General features: G+C 34.3%; 1 protein-coding gene across 1 annotated transcript in view; it reads left to right on the plus strand.

Annotated features, from left to right (window-relative positions):
• Window positions 1-21619, plus strand: part of LOC111053646 (15-hydroxyprostaglandin dehydrogenase [NAD(+)]) — a 98244-nt gene that overhangs the window by 72470 nt on the left and 4155 nt on the right. The window lies entirely within an intron of this gene.

A 21619-nucleotide genomic window follows, 5' to 3' on the forward strand; every position in this document is an offset into this window, starting at 1 on the left:
AGTAGATGGTCATCAGAAATTCTACATACTCTTTTTTCCGATCACAACGCTCTGTTATTGGAGTTTAATTTTATAGATAGGGCCAGGATTACTTGTAATGAGGTTACTGTGAATAGTTCTAAGTTTAGATTAGTAAATAATGATAGTATAAGAATCTTTCATAGCTTGCTGAATTCAATAAATTGGATTGAGGTTTATAGGCTAAAGAATGTGGATCTCAGATTTAAAAAAAATTTCGAAATTTCCATGTCAGTTGTGAACTCTGCTTTTCAGCTGAAAACTAGGAAATACAAACAAAATAAATTTAATAAGTGGTATACCAATAATTCAGGGAAATTGAAGGATCACTGTGTTCAACTGTATAATCTAGATAAGACTTTTGAAATGCCTGAAATTCTAAATGCTTACAAGGAGTTTAGAAAGTCATATAGAAGAGAAACAAAGAGTACTAGAATCAATTAGCCTACTACAATAATATAATTAGTAGCTCTCTGAACAAAAGTAAATCCATGTGGAAAATTGTAAATAGTCTAACTAATCATAACTGTGGTGCAAATATATTAAGTGATGACATGTCTTCTGAAGATATTAATAACTTCTTTGTTGATCACGCTTCCCAAATCAGCATGAATATTCCTGAAAGTGTCAATGATACCACTTTTTATTTCAGTAGACTAGAGCAACCTAGTTTAAGTTTTACTTTCAGGCCTGTAACAGTGAAGAAAATGTATAATGTGATTTTAAAGTTAAATAATAGTATGTGCTTAGATATTTATGGATTGAACTCAATGATTTTGAAATTTGCTGCTGTAAATATTTGCGAGGTATTCGCTCATTTGTTTAATGAATTTATAATTAACAAAAGTACTTTTCCAAAAGATCTGAAAAATGTTAAGGTTTTACCGATGCACAAAAAAGGTTCAAAAAAGGATATAAATAATTATTTTAGACCTATATCTATTGTACCTATCTTCTCCAGGCATATGAGATGATTATGCATGAACAAATTTCTGAATATTTTGAGAACAATGGAATTTTCACAGACAAACAGTTCGGTTTTCGTCCTGATAGAAGTACTCACCTTCCTGTTATAAATGTGGTTAATGGGATAATTGACAATTTGGAGAAAGGTAATTCTGTAAGCTTCAGATCATATGATTTTTCTAAGGCCTTCGATACAGTGCAGCATGATATTTTAGGGAAAAAACTCCATTATTATGGTTTTGCTCCTAGTACTGTTAAGCTTATAATATCATACTTGAGCGGTAGAAAACAGTTTGTTTGTAAGAATGGAAACTTGTCGAATGGTAGATGGGTTAAACAAGGAGTACCTCAAGGTTCCATTCTTGGGCCAATTTTATTCAATGTCTACATTAATGACCTACCATGTAATATTGATAGCATCCATATTGATGGCTACCTTTTTGCTGACGACTTGGGTCTAAAAATTAATTGTCAGTCCAAGATTGAGCTGGAAAGAGAGACAAACTCAAGTGATTTAATTATAAATGACTGGTGTGCAGCAAACAATCTATCACTTAATAAGAGTAAAACCGCTGATATTAGTTTTAGATTCACTAGGGAGTTAAGGGAGCATTCCCTTAAATTCTTGGATATTTATTTGGATGAGAACTTGTCTTGGGATGCGCATTTAGATTACTTATCTGGTAGATTAGCAAAAGGTTCCTACATGATTCGCAGACTTAGTGTGACAGTGCGTACATCCATCCTGCTCAATGTATATTTTGCTCATTTCCAAAGTCTCCTGACTTATGGCGGTGTTATTTTTTGGGGGAATAGTGTAAAAGCGAAATCTATTTCTATTCTACAAAAAAAGGTTGTAAGGATAATCAGCAATGTTCCATTCAATACACATTGTAAACCTCTCTTTATAAATTTAAAAATTTTGTCACTACCCTCATTGTATGTTTTATATGTTGTTTGTTATGTGCATAGTAATTTGGAAAAGTATAATATAAACAGTAATTTTCACAATTTTAACACAAGAAATAAACACAAACTTAGAATTGAGCAGTACACTCACACAAAATCTCAAAAAAATTCCACTTTATGTCTGTAAAATTATATAACTCTACTCCAGGTAATTTCAAATTTCTGCCTCCGAATAAATTTAAGAGCGTGATAAAAGAAATATTAATGAATAAATGTTTGTATTCTGTTGATGAATATTTCGAAATAGATTGGAGTCAATGAATTTCAATGAAAAATTTTTCATAATTCAATGAGGTTCCTGCTTGAGATTGTTATCACTATTGACAAATCTGATGTTCTTGAATGTTATCTTATATTTTAAGATTGTTTTGACTAGTGTAAAATATCGAATTTGGGTAGATAAAAATCCCTAACCGAAATAGTAATAGGTCTGAAATAAAGTAACTGGCTAATATCGCCAAATAGATAATAATTAAGATTAGATAGCATCAGCTTGTTCTGGCTAAACGGTACAAAAAACCTAAAAAGGATTTGAAGGAATTTGTTGCTAATAAATATATTATTATATAAAATATTTTGAAGATTGAGGTTAGGTATATGCATTCAGGGATCGGCGACCTAGAGATCGATCAAATCGAGCAACGTAGAATTTGACCAAAACCCCTTGGCAGAGCTCTATTGCAACAAAACAGTATGCAATGTGAAAGAACACATGATCACGTGGCTAACTATCAGGTAGCATGAAACAAATATTAGTGTATAGAATATTAGCTAGCATGTAGAGAGCATAAGTAAAAAACCTAATAAAAATAATTAAGTGTATTCAGGAAATAGGAGGTACCAGGCGCATGAATACTGAATCAAATTTGCATGCACCAATAGCACAACGGCAGTTAATAGGCGGCAACTGTAGGCCAATTCAAAAATATTTCTATATATTTATATAAATGTTCTGGATTTATGTTAAAATATTGTATAGTCTATGTTATCGATATGGCTCGAAGGCAAAGAAATTATTAAACGCACAACCTAAGTAATAATTTGATATTTTTTGTACGATCTATTTGAACCTAAATGGCGGAGGACTAAGATATTCAAATTTTATGTTAATTTGAAAGTCGGAAATAAGATTTGTAAAATTGAGAAAGGAGAACCAGCACTCGCCAGCCAAATGCCACCATGAGAGGACCCCAAATATTTTAGAGCGTAGTACCTTGCTAATAAATTGTAAAAGTTAAAGTTAAATCAAATTATTAAATTTCTTAAAAGACTTTGTGATGCTATTGTAAAGCAGAAGTCATTTTCAATTTCAAATAATTTATAACCCCTTGGAAGAGACGATTCCGGCTACCGTATTCCAGGACCATAAGGAGTTGGATCGACATCGGCGGCTTATAAGAAGATTTTCGACACGTGAGTGATAAATATTGAATTAGTGATGGGCGCCCTAGTGCTTCGAATCTATCTAAAAATCAAAGCTAGCTCGTCGAAAGGGTTTTTATTATAAATTAAGAATTTAATAAGAGAAATACTTGCGCAAGTAAAATTAGTATTAAAGGTATTTTATTGAAGAAAAAATATAGATCAATACATTTCAGAAAATTCCATTTGGATCAAAGAAGTATAAAATCTAGGCTATTAAAACACATTCATATGGTCTTTAATTTTTGCAATACAATTTGCGATAGTTTGTTATAGCTCTAATTCACTAGATGAATGGCTCTACCTATTCCGTCAGGTGCCGAATCTTGCACCCTGAGATAAAATATATATTCAATACAAAGAAATCTACTAAGTACTAGAGAATTTAATGTATATATATTTGGATTATTAGTTGCCAATTTATCAAGTTGATCTCAAAGAACCTTTTTTTAATTGAATTGTCCAAGTCGACAAGTATTAGCAAGCGCATATCGCAGCTACCTGCAAAAGGATGCATATGATTTTAAGATAAAGGCACATGGTAATGATTCGTGCCATAAATCTAGAATATAAAGTTTAGCCTGTGATATTTTTCTGATTTCAATTATTGTTCTATTTTTATATTATATTTTTTATCGCTCTTTATATATTTTTTGCCTCGATCTATTTTTTGCATTATTTGTTTAATATATGTATCAAAATGTTTATGGTGTGCAATTTATTTTTATTCCTCAACACTATAGTATAAGTATCATATTTATATATATTTATTTTTAATGAATTACAAGAGTTATAGGGGAAGCCCATACCTAGGCCTAGAAAGATTTTTATGAGACTGAATCCTATTAAAAAACCACGACCTAATTATATAATTATATCAAATTTTCATGCTCTACCGACTGATGCCAAGCAGGAGGCTAATCGTTATTTAAATATAAAGAATAACGTGACATAAAACATGCTGTACCAACGTGGGACTGATGATGAGAGCCGAGCTCATTGAATAATTATTTGAAATTAAGTCAATAATCATATTGAAAATTATAGATAACTTATACGAGTATTGAGGAAAACAGGCGAAGTAAAATTTGTATTACTTTTGGGGAATCAATAGCTTTAAATAAAGAGAAATTATATGTTTTAAAGAAAATTTTATATTATTATTGTAGAAAATATATTTTATAGAGAGAGCTATTATATTTTATGGGCCTAAACTGCTAGTCAGAAATCAATGAATAGTATTATTATATTATAAGAGCTTAAGTAATAAATAGGTTACCTGGCTTGTAATGTCCATAGGCCTATCCTCATTTGTGTCCTTATTAATGCCTTGTTGGCCAAAACTTTCACTTTTTTAACAAACACTTGACACTTAATCCATTTTTAAAATATGAGTCTCTTTTCGTCCACGCAAAGTAAGGTAGCAGACACACTGCAGACGGCGATAGTAGCGGAGATCGACGCTGAGGGGGGCGCGATGGAGTCCAACGCCCAGATCTCTTCAATCACCGCCAAGAATCCTGTGAACAGTAATAAACCGTTAAATGTCTCCCAAGAAGCAATAAGAAGGGTATAGTAGAGGGGATGATCAAGTCATTTTCTAATAGTTTAGAAAAAACAATGACCATGGTAATGAAGGACTTGAAGGCGGAAATGAAGGAAATGCGGGAATCATTGAAGGATACATCGGTAAGAACGGGTAAGGAAACTGCGGACACAATATCAGCATCTACCGCTGAAAATCAAGAACTAATTACAACCGATTTAACAGCAAAAATAGATACTGTCACTTGTGAGTTAAACGAAAGAATAGATAACCTACCAGCACAAAACACTTCGCAAATTCATGAAATAGCTCACCCAAATTCTGATATAAATCAAAACATAGTACAACTTAATTCAATGGAGACAGCCGTTGGAGAACAGCAATTATTTTCATCTGAATTAAATGCCGAAGTAGTAGATAATGAAACAGAAGCTTCTAGTCATTGGAAACAGGCCCAAGAGAAGTTAGTACAACTTGAAAGTCAAATACATCAATTTCCGCACGAGAATATAGAGCCTATTCCCATAGCAACGTTTGATTCACTACACAGTTTCAATGAATTAGGCCGTTTTGACAATACAGACCGCTATCTCCAACCTAAAGAATTATAGATCAGATAAAACTAGTTCAATCATTAACACCCACCTCTTGGAATTTTTGGCGTCTTCGATTATCCAGTTTGTTAAGCGGTGAACCTCTGATGTTCTTCCAGATCCATAATCACGAATTCAGGACGTTAGACGAGTTCAGTGCAGCTTTCCTGGAACAATATTGGAGTAAAAATAGACAAATGGATGCACTAGCCAATATCATTGCTTGTGAGTTTAATTCTAGGACAGACGACACATCCATCAATTTTGTTAATACCCTTAAACTGAAAAATGCTCAATTAGATGAGCCAATGTGTGATTCAGTTTTAGCAAATATAATCGTAAAAAAGCTACCTTTCCAAGTCAGAACAGCATTGGCTACACAGCCAATAACTAGTTGCAAACAGCTGATAGATTATTTATACAATATACAATCTATGATGGCAATATCAAATCACCGGTCAGATCAAATGTATGCACAGAATCAACCTAATTCAAAAATTAATCAGTACACCAGCCAAGCCTATGAATCAGTACCATATGATCGCTACCGATCTGCCCCTCAATTTGAACGCCGCTATGATCATAATCAAAATAATTGGAATAATAGAAGCTTTCAAAATTGTCAAACAAATCATTATCCACAGCAAACCTACAAAAGAAATTATTATTATGGCCGTGATCGATTAAACTCAAATAATAGTCACACTCAGAATAATTACAACAGAAATTACAAACCGCCACCTCTTCAAATAAATACAAACTACACCATAGCGCATGCAACAGGATTAAACCAACAAAAAACACAGAAACCAACACCCAGCAATCCACCACCAGACACACAGAAGCCAATACAAGACAGTCTGCCACAAAAAACCGCCGCCCACCATGCAATTAAAACCAGCCGCAAGCAACAACCCATTTTAAGTATATTGTTTCCCGCCGACGATCCATCACCGCAGGAAGAGCAGCCCGCATATCCAGAGACCGCCACCATGTATCTGCACGTCACACCCGCGCATCAAGAGACCGCCACCGCACCCGCGCATCGTTCGACCCCACCAAGGCACCCCAATGAACCCAGGATAGAGGACCAAGAGGATGACACCAGGGAGGACGGACTACCGGACAAGAGGAGCGACCACCGCAAGGCCCGGAGACGGAGGCGCCCGAGGACACCTGACCGGCATCAAGAACGAGAGGACGGCATTCGGGAGAAGAAGAAGATGCATCGCAAGGCCCGGAGGCGGAAGAAGCAACGAAGGAGGAACCGCGCGCGCCAATGGAGGCCGCATGCACGTTTTAAACGCCCGAGGAGGATACCGGACCGACACCGAGGAGGACAGGAACAGAGGACCAACGACATGCATCCGCGGCACATACGCTTCAAGAGAGATATTCAGCAATGTGACCGGCAAAACGGATCGAATGAATGGATTAAAAATGGAACTAAAAGGACTATTATGGATTCGTGCATGGGCAACAAGGAAATGGATTACTCATGGAGATTAATTAAGGATAAACGGTGTTTGAGAAGAATGGAAGCAATAAAAAGTAATATAAAGAAAGTGGAAGTACCTGACTATTATACGATGAGAGATAATACTATTAAAGAGATGATAAATGTTTTGTTATGGTGTTTAATGTTTGTTATAATGGCTTTGATGTTTGCTAAAAATTGTGATGTTAATGAAATAATGAAGGGGATAATATTATTGAAGAAGTTTATGGCCTATGAAAAATCTTGCTTTACGAAACTGTTTCCTGATATGATTAAGGTTGTTTATAAAGAAACTATGTGGATAGTATTGAAAGAAAATAAATGGAAGGCTCTGGATCAATTAAAAGAAATTATTATTAAAGGAACAAGGAGTTATTTGAAGAAAGAATACACAAGATACAAGGGCTTTAAATTTATGATGAAAAAATTATCAATTAGGACAGCCTCAACAAACAACAAACGGATAGCAGATAACCGAACGGCCTACAGCAGTATAGCTACAAGCAAAAAGCCAAGATACGGGAAAACCACAACAATTCTACATGAAATATTATCGAATTTGAAATAAATACGATAAGTAATCAAAGAAAACACCACTATCAAGCCAATTACTAACCTTTCTTAATAAATTTAATATTGATGAGGCCACCTCGTGTCAACAAATCAGATTTTTCGTTTCCTTCCAACTATCAAAACCTGCAACAAGCAAGGGAGTAATTTTTGAATATGTAATTAAATTAGTTACATCAAATAAAAAAGGACACAAGCGGGGATAGAATAATTAAAATTTGTTAATTACCTTTAACCTTCAATTGTTAACGTGGGGTCTTGAAAGACCCCATCACTACAAATGTGGGAATTTTTTCTTGTTCGGTTGGTAGCAGCTCTGGCACTCACAGTACCTTTCTTCTACCTCTAGGCTGTTTAGTTGACAGCCAATCCACTCAGCTCTGCGTGTTTCCTGATAAACTACAAGTGTTCAAAGTCATTGGGGTGTCGCTGGACCCCCATGTTACCATTCACGTGATAGTTCTTGTCAACTACAGGATCATCTTTTCCTACATCTCAAGTAAGTATGAATCATTTTTCTATTCTTAGAATAAAGAATTTTTATTTGTAAAGAATCACAACACATTAGGCCTACATTCTACTTGGATCATGGTGTTAATATTCTAAAAATCCATTTATTTTGTTTGTTGCAGAATGGATCCTGATGCTGATTGCGAGAAGATTCGAAACCTTCTCCAGGAACTTGATGATGATGAGGATGAAGATCCCATCAACATATCTGGTGAAGATTCGGAACCAGATGAAGAAATCCATTCTGAACATGACTCAGTGAGTGAGCAGTCCGATGAAGAGGAAAGTGAAGGTGATTGTGATGGACCAACTTACATAGGTAAAGATAAAGTTACCAAATGGAGGAGGCATAAAATACAAAAGAATGTTAGAACTAGACAGCAGAATATTGTAACGCATTTACCAGGAGTTCGAGCAGAGGGTAGGATGTGCAAAACTCCTCAAGATTGTTTTTTATTGTTCATAGATGATACTTTGATTCAAGAAATAGTTAGGTGTACGAATTTGAAAATTGAAAAAGATGTAGATAAACATGTGAATGATCGTAGTACTTATCCTACAAATATCATAGAAATGAGAGCAGTTTTTGGATTGCTTATCATTTGTGGTCTGGTGAAATCAGGTCATCAAAACTTAGATGATATTTGGAATGCTGAGGAACTTGGGATTGAAATCTGTCATACCACAATGAATCTGAAAAGATTGAGATTTCTACTCAGATACTTGAGGTTTGATGATGTAAATACACGTACTGAGAGAAGACAACATGATAAATTGTCCCCAATCCGAAATATTTTTGAGGAGTTCAATTCGAACTGCAAAAAATATTATTCTGTCTCTGAGTATTGTACTCTGGATGAACAGTTAGTGCCATTTAGAGGACGCTGTTCATTTAGAATGTACATTCCGAGTAAGCCAGCTAAGTATGGCTTGAAGGTGTTCACTCTGGTGGATGCCAGAACATGGTATGTACTCAACAGTGAGGTCTATGTAGGGAAGCAAAATGATGGGCCCTTCAATGTTTCAAATAGTACAATGGACGTAACAATGCGTCTGACAGTACCAATCCATGGTACAGGTAGAAACTTGACTGTGGACAATTGGTTCACTAGTTTTCCTCTTGCAGACAAATTGTTAGAAAAAAGAGTAACAATGGTAGGGACAGTGAAGAAAAACAAGAAGGAGTTGCCACCAGTTCTTTTTTCTAAAAATCGTCCATTGAAATCTTCAATATTTGCATTTCAAGAAAACAAAACTATAGTTTCATATGTTCCCAAAAAAAATAAAAATGTTGTATTGTTATCGACCATGCACTTGGAAGATGACACAATTGATGAAACAACAGGAGAAGCATCTAAACCAGAAATAATTACTTTCTATAATTTGACAAAAGGTGGAGTGGATGTGGTAGACAAGTTGTGTGCAACCTACTCAACAGCCAGGAAAACAAACCGCTGGCCTCTCACACTCTTCTTTCGAATTTTAGACATTGCTGCAATAAATAGCTATATTGTATATCAGGGTAACTTCCCCCAGAGTAGAATTTCCCGTAGAAAATTTCTTCAGAGGTTGGGCCTAGACTTAGTTTCAGAACAACTGAAAATGAGGGCTAGTAATAAGCACTTGCCAAAAGAAATAAGGGGAAGAGCAGCTAAGAGGGCTAAAATGGATCCTCTAAATGTTCCTGCTGATCCTCAAGCAGGTCCTTCTGCTACTCCTGGATCAAGGTCCAGATGCACTATATGCCCCAGGAAAAAAGATGTGAAGGTAAAGACCTCATGTTTCAAGTGCAAAAAACAAATGTGTATGAAACATATGAATACTGTTTGTGAATCCTGCTTGGAGCATGAGGTTGAGGTATCAGAGGAATCAGAGTAGTGACATTTTTATGAATATTCAGATTGAAAACATTTATATGTAATTTGTGTAATGATATCCGAATAAATTTAAGAGCGTGATAAAAGAAATATTAATGAATAAATGTTTGTATTCTGTTGATGAATATTTCGAAATAGATTGGAGTCAATGAATTTCAATGAAATATTTTTCATAATTCAATGAGGTTCCTGCTTGAGATTGTTATCACTATTGACAAATCTGATGTTCTTGAATGTTATCTTATATTTTAAGATTGTTTTGACTAGTGTAAAATATCGAATTTGGGTAGATAAAAATCCCTAACCGAAATAGTAATAGGTCTGAAATAAAGTAACTGGCTAATATCGCCAAATAGATAATAATTAAGATTAGATAGCATCAGCTTGTTCTGGCTAAACGGTACAAAAACCTAAAAAGGATTTGAAGGAATTTGTTGCTAATAAATATATTATTATATAAAATATTTTGAAGATTGAGGTTAGGTATATGCATTCAGGGATCGGCGACCTAGAGATCGATCAAATCGAGCAACGTAGAATTTGACCAAAACCCCTTGGCAGAGCTCTATTGCAACAAAACAGTATGCAATGTGAAAGAACACATGATCACGTGGCTAACTATCAGGTAGCATGAAACAAATATTAGTGTATAGAATATTAGCTAGCATGTAGAGAGCATAAGTAAAAAACCTAATAAAAATAATTAAGTGTATTCAGGAAATAGGAGGTACCAGGCGCATGAATACTGAATCAAATTTGCATGCACCAATAGCACAACGGCAGTTAATAGGCGGCAACTGTAGGCCAATTCAAAAATATTTCTATATATTTATATAAATGTTCTGGATTTATGTTAAAATATTGTATAGTCTATGTTATCGATATGGCTCGAAGGCAAAGAAATTATTAAACGCACAACCTAAGTAATAATTTGATATTTTTTGTACGATCTATTTGAACCTAAATGGCGGAGGACTAAGATATTCAAATTTTATGTTAATTTGAAAGTCGGAAATAAGATTTGTAAAATTGAGAAAGGAGAACCAGCACTCGCCAGCCAAATGCCACCATGAGAGGACCCCAAATATTTTAGAGCGTAGTACCTTGCTAATAAATTGTAAAAGTTAAAGTTAAATCAAATTATTAAATTTCTTAAAAGACTTTGTGATGCTATTGTAAAGCAGAAGTCATTTTCAATTTCAAATAATTTATAACCCCTTGGAAGAGACGATTCCGGCTACCGTATTCCAGGACCATAAGGAGTTGGATCGACATCGGCGGCTTATAAGAAGATTTTCGACACGTGAGTGATAAATATTGAATTAGTGATGGGCGCCCTAGTGCTTCGAATCTATCTAAAAATCAAAGCTAGCTCGTCGAAAGGGTTTTTATTATAAATTAAGAATTTAATAAGAGAAATACTTGCGCAAGTAAAATTAGTATTAAAGGTATTTTATTGAAGAAAAAATATAGATCAATACATTTCAGAAAATTCCATTTGGATCAAAGAAGTATAAAATCTAGGCTATTAAAACACATTCATATGGTCTTTAATTTTTGCAATACAATTTGCGATAGTTTGTTATAGCTCTAATTCACTAGATGAATGGCTCTACCTATTCCGTCAGGTGCCGAATCTTGCACCCTGAGATAAAATATATATTCAATACAAAGAAATCTACTAAGTACTAGAGAATTTAATGTATATATATTTGGATTATTAGTTGCCAATTTATCAAGTTGATCTCAAAGAACCTTTTTTTAATTGAATTGTCCAAGTCGACAAGTATTAGCAAGCGCATATCGCAGCTACCTGCAAAAGGATGCATATGATTTTAAGATAAAGGCACATGGTAATGATTCGTGCCATAAATCTAGAATATAAAGTTTAGCCTGTGATATTTTTCTGATTTCAATTATTGTTCTATTTTTATATTATATTTTTTATCGCTCTTATATATTTTTTGCCTCGATCTATTTTTTGCATTATTTGTTTAATATATGTATCAAAATGTTTATGGTGTGCAATTTATTTTTATTCCTCAACACTATAGTATAAGTATCATATTTATATATATTTATTTTTTAATGAATTACAAGAGTTATAGGGGAAGCCCATACCTAGGCCTAGAAAGATTTTTATGAGACTGAATCCTATTAAAAAACCACGACCTAATTATATAATTATATCAAATTTTCATGCTCTACCGACTGATGCCAAGCAGGAGGCTAATCGTTATTTAAATATAAAGAATAACGTGACATAAAACATGCTGTACCAACGTGGGACTGATGATGAGAGCCGAGCTCATTGAATAATTATTTGAAATTAAGTCAATAATCATATTGAAAATTATAGATAACTTATACGAGTATTGAGGAAAACAGGCGAAGTAAAATTTGTATTACTTTTGGGGAATCAATAGCTTTAAATAAAGAGAAATTATATGTTTTAAAGAAAATTTTATATTATTATTGTAGAAAATATATTTTATAGAGAGAGCTATTATATTTTATGGGCCTAAACTGCTAGTCAGAAATCAATGAATAGTATTATTATATTATAAGAGCTTAAGTAATAAATAGGTTACCTGGCTTGTAATGTCCATAGGCCTATCCTCATTTGTGTCCTTATTAATGCCTTGTTGGCCAAAACTTTCACTTTTTTAACAAACACTTGACACTTAATCCATTTTTAAAATATGAGTCTCTTTTCGTCCACGCAAAGTAAGGTAGCAGACACACTGCAGACGGCGATAGTAGCGGAGATCGACGCTGAGGGGGGCGCGATGGAGTCCAACGCCCAGATCTCTTCAATCACCGCCAAGAATCCTGTGAACAGTAATAAACCGTTAAATGTCTCCCAAGAAGCAATAAGAAGGGTTATAGTAGAGGGGATGATCAAGTCATTTTCTAATAGTTTAGAAAAAACAATGACCATGGTAATGAAGGACTTGAAGGCGGAAATGAAGGAAATGCGGGAATCATTGAAGGATACATCGGTAAGAACGGGTAAGGAAACTGCGGACACAATATCAGCATCTACCGCTGAAAATCAAGAACTAATTACAACCGATTTAACAGCAAAAATAGATACTGTCACTTGTGAGTTAAACGAAAGAATAGATAACCTACCAGCACAAAACACTTCGCAAATTCATGAAATAGCTCACCCAAATTCTGATATAAATCAAAACATAGTACAACTTAATTCAATGGAGACAGCCGTTGGAGAACAGCAATTATTTTCATCTGAATTAAATGCCGAAGTAGTAGATAATGAAACAGAAGCTTCTAGTCATTGGAAACAGGCCCAAGAGAAGTTAGTACAACTTGAAAGTCAAATACATCAATTTCCGCACGAGAATATAGAGCCTATTCCCATAGCAACGTTTGATTCACTACACAGTTTCAATGAATTAGGCCGTTTTGACAATACAGACCGCTATCTCCAACCTAAAGAATTTATAGATCAGATAAAACTAGTTCAATCATTAACACCCACCTCTTGGAATTTTTGGCGTCTTCGATTATCCAGTTTGTTAAGCGGTGAACCTCTGATGTTCTTCCAGATCCATAATCACGAATTCAGGACATTAGACGAGTTCAGTGCAGCTTTCCTGGAACAATATTGGAGTAAAAATAGACAAATGGATGCACTAGCCAATATCATTGCTTGTGAGTTTAATTCTAGGACAGACGACACATCCATCAATTTTGTTAATACCCTTAAACTGAAAAATGCTCAATTAGATGAGCCAATGTGTGATTCAGTTTTAGCAAATATAATCGTAAAAAAGCTACCTTTCCAAGTCAGAACAGCATTGGCTACACAGCCAATAACTAGTTGCAAACAGCTGATAGATTATTTATACAATATACAATCTATGATGGCAATATCAAATCACCGGTCAGATCAAATGTATGCACAGAATCAACCTAATTCAAAAATTAATCGGTACACCAGCCAAGCCTATGAATCAGTACCATATGATCGCTACCGATCTGCCCCTCAATTTGAACGCCGCTATGATCATAATCAAAATAATTGGAATAATAGAAGCTTTCAAAATTGTCAAACAAATCATTATCCACAGCAAACCTACAAAAGAAATTATTATTATGGCCGTGATCGATTAAACTCAAATAATAGTCACACTCAGAATAATTACAACAGAAATTACAAAACGCCACCTCTTCAAATAAATACAAACTACACCATAGCGCATGCAACAGGATTAAACCAACAAAAAACACAGAAACCAACACCCAGCAATCCACCACCAGACACACAGAAGCCAATACAAGACAGTCTGCCACAAAAAACCGCCGCCCACCATGCAATTAAAACCAGCCGCAAGCAACAACCCATTTTAAGTATATTGTTTCCCGCCGACGATCCATCACCGCAGGAAGAGCAGCCCGCATATCCAGAGACCGCCACCATGTATCTGCACGTCACACCCGCGCATCAAGAGACCGCCACCGCACCCGCGCATCGTTCGACCCCACCAAGGCACCCCAATGAACCCAGGATAGAGGACCAAGAGGATGACACCAGGGAGGACGGACTACCGGACAAGAGGAGCGACCACCGCAAGGCCCGGAGACGGAGGCGCCCGAGGACACCCGACCGGCATCAAGAAAGAGAGGACGGCATTCGGGAGAAGAAGAAGATGCATCGCAAGGCCTGGAGGCGGAAGAAGCAACGAAGGAGGAACCGCGCACGCCAATGGAGGCCGCATGCACGTTTTAAACGCCCGAGGAGGATACCGGACCGACACCGAGGAGGACAGGAACAGAGGACCAACGACATGCATCCGCGGCACATACGCTTCAAGAGAGATATTCAACAATGTGACCGGCAAAACGGATCGAATGAATGGATTAAAAATGGAACTAAAAGGACTATTATGGATTCGTGCATGGGCAACAAGGAAATGGATTACTCATGGAGATTAATTAAGGATAAACGGTGTTTGAGAAGAATGGAAGCAATAAAAAGTAATATAAAGAAAGTGGAAGTACCTGACTATTATACGATGAGAGATAATACTATTAAAGAGATGATAAATGTTTTGTTATGGTGTTTAATGTTTGTTATAATGGCTTTGATGTTTGCTAAAAATTGTGATGTTAATGAAATAATGAAGGGGATAATATTATTGAAGAAGTTTATGGCCTATGAAAAATCTTGCTTTACGAAACTGTTTCCTGATATGATTAAGGTTGTTTATAAAGAAACTATGTGGATAGTATTGAAAGAAAATAAATGGAAGGCTCTGGATCAATTAAAAGAAATTATTATTAAAGGAACAAGGAGTTATTTGAAGAAAGAATACACAAGATACAAGGGCTTTAAATTTATGATGAAAAAATTATCAATTAGGACAGCCTCAACAAACAACAAACGGATAGCAGATAACCGAACGGCCTACAGCAGTATAGCTACAAGCAAAAAGCCAAGATACGGGAAAACCACAACAATTCTACATGAAATATTATCGAATTTGAAATAAATACGATAAGTAATCAAAGAAAACACCACTATCAAGCCAATTACTAACCTTTCTTAATAAATTTAATATTGATGAGGCCACCTCGTGTCAACAAATCAGATTTTTCGTTTCCTTCCAACTATCAAAACCTGCAACAAGCAAGGGAGTAATTTTTGAATATGTAATTAAATTAGTTACATCAAATAAAAAAGGACACAAGCGGGGATAGAATAATTAAAATTTGTTAATTACCTTTAAAAGGAAAAAATATAGCAGTTAGGTTAATTACAAGTTTCGTCAACCAGTTCTGACGTAAGCAATATGAAATGTAGAACAAGCAGTCAGCTGGCCAAAGCCACCTGAATCGAATGTAGCACTCAACATATGATTATAAAAAGAAGTACTGTACCCAAAAAGTTATCTATTATTGTTATTTATTATATTTATTAATGTTAGTATATTTATTTATATGTTTTATATTTATTACCTTTAGTTATGCCATGTTTGTACCCTGAAAAAACCTAAAGTGAATGTTAGCTACCAAAAACCAAAGAGCCATTAGCAAAAGAAAAGATTGTACCTGATGTATAGAAAATTATTTATATTAAGACCTAAGAAGTACTATAAAATATAAGCCCAGCAGTTTTGTATATCGAAATTATTGTCTGAAAAGAATCAATTGTGAGAATCAAGAAATGTGTGTAGTTAGGTTGGCGGCCCTGCGAGCGGCGAATTTAAAATTACTATGTTTAAGTGTTGTGAGGAGGAATGCGTTTAGAAGATTATGTTTATGATATTTTATGTGTGTTGAGGAGGAGAATTTGTTATTGTATTTGATAGAGGTCTAAAGGAGATGCAGCAGATAGATCTGCGAACTGGGATAAAAGTCTGAGAGTATAATTTATAAGTAAAGTATGGTATATATCGATGTATTGAAGGGTGGATTTTCATTAAAAACATTGTGATTCTCAAATATTTTGAATTCAAATCCAGGGGCGCGTGTAAAATATCGAATTTGGGTAGATAAAAATCCCTAACCGAAATAGTAATAGGTCTGAAATAAAGTAACTGGCTAATATCGCCAAATAGATAATAATTAAGATTAGATAGCATCAGCTTGTTCTGGCTAAACGGTACAAAAAACCTAAAAAGGATTTGAAGGAATTTGTTGCTAATAAATATATTATTATATAAAATATTTTGAAGATTGAGGTTAGGTATATGCATTCAGGGATCGGCGACCTAGAGATCGATCAAATCGAGCAACGTAGAATTTGACCAAAACCCCTTGGCAGAGCTCTATTGCAACAAAACAGTATGCAATGTGAAAGAACACATGATCACGTGGCTAACTATCAGGTAGCATGAAACAAATATTAGTGTATAGAATATTAGCTAGCATGTAGAGAGCATAAGTAAAAAACCTAATAAAAATAATTAAGTGTATTCAGGAAATAGGAGGTACCAGGCGCATGAATACTGAATCAAGTTTGCATGCACCAATAGCACAACGGCAGTTAATAGGCAGCAACTGTAGGCCAATTCAAAAATATTTCTATATATTTATATAAATGTTCTGGATTTATGTTAAAATATTGTATAGTCTATGTTATCGATATGGCTCGAAGGCAAAGAAATTATTAAACGCACAACCTAAGTAATAATTTGATATTTTTTGTACGATCTATTTGAACCTAAATGGCGGAGGACTAAGATATTCAAATTTTATGTTAATTTGAAAGTCGGAAATAAGATTTGTAAAATTGAGAAAGGAGAACCAGCACTCGCCAGCCAAATGCCACCATGAGAGGACCCCAAATATTTTAGAGTGTAGTAGTACCTTGCTAATAAATTGTAAAAGTTAAAGTTAAATCAAATTATTAAATTTCTTAAAAGACTTTGTGATGCTATTGTAAAGCAGAAGTCATTTTCAATTTCAAATAATTTATAACCCCTTGGAAGAGACGATTCCGGCTACCGTATTCCAGGACCATAAGGAGTTGGATTGACATCGGCGGCTTATAAGAAGATTTTCGACACGTGAGTGATAAATATTGAATTAGTGATGGGCGCCCTAGTGCTTCGAATCTATCTAAAAATCAAAGCTAGCTCGTCGAAAGGGTTTTTATTATAAATTAAGAATTTAATAAGAGAAATACTTGCGCAAGTAAAATTAGTATTAAAGGTATTTTATTGAAGAAAAAATATAGATCAATACATTTCAGAAAATTCCATTTGGATCAAAGAAGTATAAAATCTAGGCTATTAAAACACATTCATATGGTCTTTAATTTTTGCAATACAATTTGCGATAGTTTGTTATAGCTCTAATTCACTAGATGAATGGCTCTACCTATTCCGTCAGGTGCCGAATCTTGCACCCTGAGATAAAATATATATTCAATACAAAGAAATCTACTAAGTACTAGAGAATTTAATGTATATATATATTTGGATTATTAGTTGCCAATTTATCAAGTTGATCTCAAAGAACCTTTTTTTAATTGAATTGTCCAAGTCGACAAGTATTAGCAAGCGCATATCGCAGCTACCTGCAAAAGGATGCATATGAGTTTAAGATAAAGGCACATGGTAATGATTCGTGCCATAAATCTAGAATATAAAGTTTAGCCTGTGATATTTTTCTGATTTCAATTATTGTTCTATTTTTATATTATATTTTTTATCGCTCTTTATATATTTTTTGCCTCGATCTATTTTTTGCATTATTTGTTTAATATATGTATCAAAATGTTTATGGTGTGCAATTTATTTTTATTCCTCAACACTATAGTATAAGTATCATATTTATATATATTTATTTTTTAATGAATTACAAGAGTTATAGGGGAAGCCCATACCTAGGCCTAGAAAGATTTTTATGAGACTGAATCCTATTAAAAAACCACGACCTAATTATATAATTATATCAAATTTTCATGCTCTACCGACTGATGCCAAGCAGGAGGCTAATCGTTATTTAAATATAAAGAATAACGTGACACTAGCTACGCTATTAAGAATTTGACAGTCTTTATTTATTTTGTATAATTCTGGACTTTTGTATAACTGACTTTCTTTTAACTTATATGACGTTTGTTTTTAACATTATTGTAATGTTTTGCAACAATAAAGAATGATTTGATTTATTCAACTATACTTTATCGTAAACTTTGAAAATTCATTTCATCTATATTTTGAATGACTAAACTAGCCTTCATCTACTACATATTGGAATTATTTCAATTCAATCTCAACTCGCTACATAACCTTTCTCGTGGTGAAGCCATTATTCTTATAGCTTCATTCTTCATCAAACTACTTCAATTTGTCAATGAACTTTAAGTATCCGACTACAAGCTATCATTATAGCTTACAGTTCAACAAAACATATTCAAACAGTGAATGAACTACAAGCTGTAAGTACAAGTTCCATGATTGAACAGAATTTGAATAACTTCTACAAACTGAAACTGTAACTAATGAGCTGCCCAAATTCTACAAACTGTGAAAATCAAACCTTCTAAACTTTCAAGCTCTACAAACTGTGAGTACTAACGTTTACAAGTGATTCAACTGTACATGAACTGTCCATGGTTAAACTTTGAGACTTCTTTCATCTACATTACTGCATCATGCTAGAAGCTAACATGAACTATAATTGGTTTTGATCTACTAAAAACCTCCCTAGCCAGCCCTGGTGTCATTGGATTTGCTTCAATTCATATTATCAAACACTGCTACAATTATCAGTTACACATCTCAGATTGACTGGTATCATTTACAATTGTTCAAGGCTTATGTACCCAACGTTCAGATGAGTATATGTATCAATTTCATGTGTTTCAATTCATTATATTATTATGTTTAGATTTAATGATTATCATTTCTATTTTTTACATAACATTTCAATGCTCAAGAATTTCAATCACTTTCAATAAAGTAGGCTAACTACAATTCCTCAAGTATCAATTTCACTTCAAGTACTGAATTGAAATCTATGATTGAATTTTTCATTGATTGATATCAAATGTAAATAATGATCATTTTACTTACTCGATTCATCCATTAATATGTCTACACTATAATTTTATCGAATTTCAATTGATTATTGATGTTTTTGTTGACTATACTGCATTCTAAATATTCAACTACTACATTTTGAATTTCTATTTAGTAGCCTACATGCACAACACAATTAACTCTTGTTTAGTTGCCTTAAGCTCAAGTTCTTGATTTATCAGATTTGTCTTTTATCATAATTTGTTAATTTCAACAATTATCAGTATTAATATTTTACTCTTATTTTCGTGTGTCAATAATAATTGAATAACTAATTTGTTCATGACTTGTGGTAAATGAATAACAGATTCATTGCTCAAATGCTAGGCATTTCCAACTTGTTTTTGATTACATTATCATATCAATAATTGATTAATTATTAATCACATTGATTATATTATCAAATAAAAGTTAACCTTGTTATTGAGCATTATCATTTCAAGATAACCTTTACTTATATTATTATATCAACTAAATTCATCAATTGAGTGTGATCATATAATTTTATGCTTGAATCTTGACTAAAATAAGTCAACTTGTTTATCATATCCTATTCAATTTATTTGCTACTAGCTCATGGAAGCTCAAACATTTTACATTTTATTGTACTATATTGTTAATTGATGAATGAATTTTCAATATATTCTTACAATATAATATGATCTGTGTCTTCACATTATTTGCCTTTTTGACTAAATCTTTAAGTAACTTCTATTTATTGCAGCATTCTTGCAATCTAATAAATTGTGAACTTAATGCTTAAGTACACAATCTACTCATTTGGGTTTTGATTTCATTACCTATGGATTCACAACTCTGGTCCTCCGATTTATTAATTTACCGCTATCAGAAAACCAGATGATTATACATCCACACCAACAATTCACAACTAGTCCATGCTCTTTTTCTTGTGGAGTATAATAAGTTTTTTTGATAATTTTTGAAAATTATATCAGTTAAATGGCGGGCATCAGCAGTAATACACTGAAATAGCGTATTTTTGAAGTTTTTAAACGCATTTTGGCACACTGCGATTGGTGGGGCCTTGATCTCTTCCCTGATTCGCTCCTTTAGTTCTTCCAAGGTGTGTGGGCGATCTTTCAAAACTTTATTTTTGAGGTCACCCTATAGAAAAAAATCGCATATGCTAAAATCAGGTGAGCGTGCCGGCCACCTCAAGTCCACCCTTAGTGAGAGAAGCCGCCCTGGGAACATTTGTCTCAACACATTCATTGAAATGCTCCCTGTGTGGGCTAGCTTCATCCTGCTAAAACCATATTTCACCCAAGTCATGCTCCACAACAAGTTATTCAAATTTGGGGCGTAGAAGCGTTTGTAACATTGGCACATGGCGCTGGGAGGTGACATTGACGGTGATGTTGCCATTCTCAAAGAACTATGGCCACCACGCTCACCCGATTTAAGCTTATGCGATTTTTTTCTATGGGATTACCTCAAAAACAAAGTTTTTAAAGATTGTTCACACACCTTGGAAGAATTAAAGGAGCGAATCAGAGAAAAGATCCTGGCCTTACCAATTACAGTGTGCCAAAATACGTTTTAAAACTTCAAAAATACGCTACATCAGTGTATTGCTGCTGATGCCCGCCATTTAACTGATATAGTTTTCAAAAATTATCAATAAAAACTATATTTCAAACTGAAGTATAATTTATATTTTAATCACTGGAGTGATCCGTGGTCTAGTGGATAGAGTGCTTGCGTAGCAGCATAGAGATCCCGGGTTCATACCCTCTCAATACCAAACGTTTTTTAACCAGATCACTCCCGTGTTATCGGATGGGCACGTTAAACTGTCGGTCCCGGCTGGAGCATGACAGTCGTAAGGCCCATTGACGGCTTAAACTATATATACTCAGGCGGTGGGACCTTCCCGCAAGGGACTCCCCACCAACAAAAGCCATTCGAATTTACTTTTTTTTCAAACTGAATTTAACCCATTAAATAATGTTTTTCTAAGTAGAACGGTTCATCACTTATAACCCTTCCAAACTCGTCAATCGGCTTTGTCCCACAGTGTTTAAGATCTAATATTATATTTTAAATTGCTCTTTTCATGAAATGAGTGT

The sequence above is a fragment of the Nilaparvata lugens genome, chromosome 5, assembly GCF_014356525.2.
Source record: "Nilaparvata lugens isolate BPH chromosome 5, ASM1435652v1, whole genome shotgun sequence".
NCBI classification, from domain to species: domain Eukaryota; kingdom Metazoa; phylum Arthropoda; class Insecta; order Hemiptera; family Delphacidae; genus Nilaparvata; species Nilaparvata lugens.